This window comes from Vespa mandarinia, chromosome 4, assembly GCF_050613455.1.
Source record: "Vespa mandarinia isolate Hongniang chromosome 4, ASM5061345v1, whole genome shotgun sequence".
Lineage (NCBI taxonomy): Eukaryota > Metazoa > Arthropoda > Insecta > Hymenoptera > Vespidae > Vespa > Vespa mandarinia.
The window spans coordinates 3,927,501-3,934,135 of NC_140813.1; the positions used below are offsets into that span (position 1 = coordinate 3,927,501).

At 35.5% G+C, this 6,635-nt stretch overlaps 1 long non-coding RNA gene across 1 annotated transcript in view; it reads left to right on the top strand.

Moving 5' to 3' along the window:
• The window catches only part of LOC118445834 (uncharacterized), a 58,742-nt gene extending 54,765 nt beyond the window's left edge, over positions 1-3,977 (top strand). Inside the window, exon 4 of the long non-coding RNA XR_004839421.2 lies at positions 3,405-3,977. This is a non-coding gene — a long non-coding RNA (uncharacterized LOC118445834). The remainder of the gene's footprint in view (positions 1-3,404) is intronic.
• Positions 3,978-6,635: the final 2,658 nt, after the last annotated feature.

Consider the following 6,635-nt stretch of genomic DNA (forward strand, 5'->3'; position numbering starts at 1 on the left):
CCGCCCGAGGAATTAAAACTCGTTCCATCCTCTTCTACGTTCTTTCTCTTTCTATCACTCTTTACTTCCCCTCCACCCCCAGCCCAACCACCACCACACCCCCACCGCCCAACCTATCCAACCCCACGAAATCCCCCTCTTTCACTTCGCTAACGTTCCTTGGACTTTCGTACATTCATCCACAAGCGTGAACCACCTACGCGCATCCGTTCGTCCTCGGATCTACCTACCGCCGCGGTTAACCGAGAATAAAGACGCTCCGGTGACAAAAGGAGCGTCTCTGAAGAGACAACAAAATATGATAAATGATCTGCGAAAAGAAAGAAAGAAAGAAAGAAAGAAAAAAAAAAAGGAAAAAAAAATACAAGATATTAAGAGGGAGGTTAGGGAGAAAGGAGTCGCTTTTAGTTCCGTGTTTGCGACCGACTTTGTATTTGGATTATACGGAAGAGAGAAAGCGCGCGCGCGCGTGCGTGAGAGAGAGAGAGAGAGAGAGACAGAAAGGATTAGATGGACTTTCATAATTACGATCGTAAAACAATTTTCGTTTTTAAACGTACAATCGAACGTAACTCTTGATAGGCAAGATTTCTTTTTGGAAAAATCATTTTTCAAATAAGATATAGCGATGCATCGGATTTATAATATTACATTACGATCATTCATTTTCCTTTGAAATTTCTCTCCTTCGTCATATCTTCGTATATCGAAAAATTCTTGTTGGCTATTACATTGAGGAAAAAAGAAAGAAGGAAAAACACAAAAAAAAAGAAATAAAAAAAGAAAATAAATAAAAAGAAAAAAGAAAATAGAAAAAAGAAGCTATTACTTTTCGAAGGTAAAAAAAAGAAAAGAAAAAGAAATGAGAGAATAGATAACTATATAGGTATCAGACGAAAGAGAGAAGAAGGTTTATCATGAAGTTTCATTATGAAGTACGAAGGTTCACGAAGGTTCATCTCGTCTAGGCGTTCGCTCGGTTTTCCTTGAAAGTAAATGCCGAAGGTATCCGTTATCAAGGACCATGAGAAAAATTGAGTAGAATGCTTAAAGGTATTCCCTTCCTCCCTTCGCTATTCCCTATCCAGAGAAAATCCTCTCCCTTTTGGTTGAACCTTACTTCTTTGTGAAAGAAATTCTTACTCCCTACGCCAATGGCTCTCTCCCCCTCCTCCTCCTCTCTCTCTCTCTCTCTCTCTCTCTCTCTCTTACAGCTTTTTATGGGGAACCAATAATGAACTTTTTTTCGGTATAAAACTTGATTTGTAGCTCTCTCTCTCTCTCTCTCTCTCTCTCTCTCTCTCTCTCTCTCTCTCTCTCTCTGTTTTTCTCTTGCTCTTGCTCTTTCTTTTTTTTCTTACTTTCAAGTAAACGCGTAACCATCGTCGTGTCCTCTCATCGTCGCGGTAGGGCGAAAAATGTCTCGTTTTCGCCTAGCTGATATCACTCGCGGCATTGCTCATTACTCACAGCGTCTTATCGCCTTTTACCCCCCATCGAGAGGCATCGTCGTGTCGGCTCCTTTCTGTATGTCCTTCCTTCTTCTACCACAAACCCACCTCTTTTACTTCCCTCTGACCTCTCATACTACTTCCCGCTCATCTCATTTTTTCCCTACTCTCTTTTTCCTTCTCACCCTCTATTTCACTCTCTCTCTCTCTCTCTCTTTCTCTCTCTCTCTCTTTCCCTCTTTCTCCCTTTCTCTCTTTTAAACTCTTGTTTAGAGCTCTCTCTCCATCGAGATTACATGCGACGATCGCGAACGAATTTTATTTCCCTTAGTCGTACCGAATTTCTCATTCCTTGTCACGTATCTACTTCGATAAGAGAGAACGAAAGTTTCGGGTGATTCTACTTACGCGTAGAATTTTATGCGAGTCTATCAACAAGAAGGAACTCATTTTAAAAATCTTTTATATTAGACATATTTTTTTTCCCTTTTTTTTGTCTTTGTTTTTATTTTTCTTCGTTTTTTTTTTTTTTTTTTTTTTTTTATAGAGAGATACGAATAAATCAATATTTTCAGGATGATAAACAGGTATTACCTCGAATCCACTGATATTTTCAATCGTTTAAAATCAATCGTATGTTAAACGCGCGCTGATGGTTCGTGATAATACGTGCGATATATCTCTTAATATTTCTCTATTTTTCGTTTGTATATTTTCCAATGTAATTTTCCGATGTAGTCCGAGAGGAGATCTGCTGATCGATTAAGTTTTCGAATAAAAATTTGAAATCTCGAGATAGAACAGATTAATCGTACGGATATTATCTAATCTGTTAAGTTAATCCTCATCTCATTAAACTGAATTGATTCTATTCAAATTAACGACGAAATAAAAAGAAGACACGAAAATGTATCTAAATACGTCAGAATTCGTTTTACAAGAAGTTAACAATGTCCGATCGTTAAATGCCTCGAAGAAAATTCGATTATGTGACAACTTGGGAAAATGTACGATCGCAAATTCTTCCTTCGGTAATACGATCGCATTAATCATAGCCAGTGCAATCTCACTTTTAAGTTTTCTTCGAACTATCGAGCTTTCCCTACCATTTTCCTTATTCTCGACAGTGGAAAGCCGTGTTCACGATAGCATATAGATTCTTTATCCATCGTGTCCTTTTTTCCTTTACGAAGATAACCTTCGTTCCTTCATTCGTTCGTTCGTTCATTCGTTCGTTCGTTCATTCGTTCTTTTCTTTCTTTCTTTCTTTCTTTCTTCCTTCTTTTAGTCGAACCCCTCGATCGAGCATGTACTTCTCTTTCCGCAGATTCTTCTTTGGATTCGCAGCTTCCCTCTTAAACCACGCTACTCATTCAACTCCTATCTCTCCCCATTACCAGATTTCGTTAAAGCTCGCTTCGAATCCAGTCTCTTTCTGTCTCTCTCACTCTCTCTCCTTCTTTTTCTCACTTTACTTATACTTTTATTCTTTCTCATTTCTTTTCCTACTCCTTCGGTAGATCAATAATTGATAACTTTACTCGAACCCTACCAACACTCATTTTGTGGAATATTTTTTCAAATGTAATTATTATTCCTATCGCATTTATTTCTTTTATAATTATCAAAGGTAACAATAGTATAATATTATATTTATAGATATAGTCTCATATAATGGTTGAATTATCTCTTAAACATAGGAAAGAAATAAAAAAAGAAGGAAAAGAAATGAAATAAAAAGAAACAGAAAAAAATGTATTATCGAATGATTCTAAAAATATGATTTATTTCGATGATTTATTCATAGTGAACATTTAAATATCATATATATATATATCATTGAAGCCCCTCCCACCATCGCGATATCATTAACGAAATCGTAAATGTAATCCCGATCGAGTACGTTGAAATTCTTTTTTGTTTTTTTTCTTTTTTTTTTTTTCTTTCGACCAGATTACCTACCGCAGTTTATATCTCGTAAAGATGGGCGCGGTAATTCCGGCTTTCTTCCGTGGGCCACACCACCGACTTCAAGATAGGAACCAATAAGTATCGAAGCTTGAGGGAAGGAGTAAAAAGGGAGTAGGAAAAGCAAGTTCTTCAGTATTTCTTATCAGCGAATTAACAGCCGTTGCTACCTCATCAGTGATAGCAGTCGTTGGCCTCCTTACTCCATCGAGCGACGATGATGAGCCAACGTCATGGGAAGTGGCAGGTGTCAATCGCTGTCTGTCTCATTCTCTGAAAAGGAGAAATTTATCCTTAAACGATTTCCATGTTATAATATCCAGATGATATCGTTTGTTAATTCGAAATTTCAACTGTAAACTGACGAATCCTGACAAATTTTTTCGATTAATAACAAAAATTTTTTCTATTCCCTTTTTCCTATTTTTTTCTTTTTTTCTTCTCATTTGATAAGTATCATTATAAAAATGGGTTTATATTAATTTCACATATGATCGTTAAGAATGAGATTTGTCGAATCTCAAATAATAGATATTGCATTTTAATATTTTCATTTAATTCGATGCACTCAGTAAATGTAGAAATTTCAATGGACAAAGTAGATATAATATAAATAAAGTGATTGTGTATGCGTTTGTAATTTTCTTCTTCAAGACCTATAACTTCTCCTTTTTAATTAAAGGTACTTTCTATTCATTCCGCAGACCGCCACGCCCGCTGCAAAAGTTACGGTAGGTCATTTCGTACTTCCCGAAAATGGTTGCTCACGCGAACTGCTTTTGCTGAAATCTTCCTTCATTGAATGCCTTTAGTTCGTTTCTTTAATCGATTTTAAACATTCATATATATATATATATATATATATGTAAAAGTTTATTAATATTTACATAATCGAACATTGTCCGATAGCAAAGATTGTCCAGATTTTAATAGAAATTTTTAAGATTATTAAAAATTACATTATTTTTTTTTTTTTTTTAATAATTGATACAAAAAATTTTATAATTTATCAATGATGACAGATTGGAAATGATTAAAATCAGTGTCGAGTCTCTATCGATCGGGATTTTTTTTCTTTTTCTTTTTTTTTTTTTCTTTTATTATAATCGTCGATGTAAACTCTACAGAACTTGACATAAGAGCTAAGCAAACATTAATATGTAAATATACGTCTTAATGCGTATATGATCGATTGTTTGCCTTGTTAAAGCATATAGTACAATCCGGTCATATTACACATTGACTTTTCGACGCCGCCGATAGGTGCATATAAACGAGTGTTATTTTCACAATTACTATACATTACAATCTGATCTTTTTATTGACATTTGATATAGATCAAATAATAGTACGAATCCTATATCGAATTAAAGAACGAATAATTTTTTCTAACCATTTTCTTTCTCTTTCCTTTTTATTACTTTTTTTTTTTTTTCTTTTTATTTTTTTCTTTTTTTCTTTTTTTCCACGAACACAACAATCTCGACACATAGAATTATTATTTATTTAATAATATTTAAAATGATACGAAATAAGGTATACACGTACGTTTTATTTTCGATCATATTTGTGCCATTATTTAAATCAATGTTAAAATTGAATTAATTTAAATAAAATTCAATTCATTTATATTGACTTCTTGTAATTTAATTCTATTCTTGTAAGTAGAGTAACCGAGGTTCAGGAAAAGCGGAATGTAAAATTGCGATGAGCAAAAAAGGATACAAAGTGAAACGTAAGCGGAAAGACAAACGCGACGGTGAAACGTCGAAGGAAAAGAAAAAGGGTAAGAACGTAACGGCGGAGCGAAGGAAGGAAAAATCCGTTAACATTAATTCCACCGTTACTATCTCTCTTTCTCTCTCTCTCTCTCTCTCTCTTTCTCTCTTACTGTCTCTCTCTCTCTCTCTCTCTCTCTCTTACTCCTTGGAATCGGCTAAACCTTGGTCGCTTTTTACGTAGACGTAAAAAACGCGCGTAAAGGACACGGAATCGTAGGAAGCGAAGGAGAAACGAGAGAAACGAGAGAAAAAGAGAGAGAGAGAGAGAACTATCAAAAGATAGATAGAGAGAGGGAGTGAGAGATGGTCGAAGAGAAGCTAGAGGAGACGGACGCCTCCGCAAGAGTGATGGATGAACGTGGGCCGGTTTCTCGAGACGAGCTTCGCCAGACTGACATGTTTATACGAAGCCTGTTTGTAAAGGTGCCCGTAGCTTTGCTTTCGTGCCCCTCTTTTGTATATACGTCCTGGGCAAAGTGCGTTGCTTACGATTTATCCGGCGTGTACGTCTACTCTTCGAACTTCCATATATACATATGTATATGTATGTATATATATATATATATATATATATATATATATACGTACATATATATATATATATAGGATACATATATCTACCCCATTCTCAGCGCATCTTCAACGAACGTACCTCCAGCAAACACATCGAGTAGTCACCAAAAGGAGAAACGGATAAGAGGAACGACGCCGTATAGGGAGGTCCCATAAACGGGAAATAATATAGTTGTGTGATTAATTAAAGTTGACGTTTATCGTGACCACCTACGACGACAGCTTTCAAAACGCGAACGTCTTTCTGACAGGAGGCCTTACGACCATTGTCCCTTGCATCAACCCTTCGACGAACGAACGAATATACGTTCTTTTCTAACATTCAAGAGAGTTTTTGGTCTTGATCTCTCTTCTTACGTAGCATACTTTCGCTTGTATCATCGCAGATAAATAGGCATAATTAATTCTCCCGAAGATTAATTTTGATTTCTCTTTTAACTATTCTTTATATCATTCTCAATGAAATTGTATTATACTTTTCGTGAATAGATATTGTTATAATCGATTGTATTTAAATATTTTTCATGTATTCGAAAGAAAATATAAATATCGTCGATCACTTCTTATTATCATATATTAGATAATAAATCGTTATAAATTTGAATTGGAAAGAGAAGTCTTTTCGAGAAATCCTTTTGAAATCTTTAGAACGATAGAAAGAGGAGAAGAAGTAATCTTGAGGATGTAAAGTGAGAAAAGGTGAAAGTTAAGGAGATAGAGAGAAATAAAGAAATAGATAGAAAGAGAAAGACAGAGACAGAGACAGAGACAGAGAGAGAGAGAGAGAGAGAGAGAGAGAGAGAGAGAGAGAGAAAGCTAGAGATAGAGAAGGTGGATGCATCCACGTGATCTTGGATGCAGA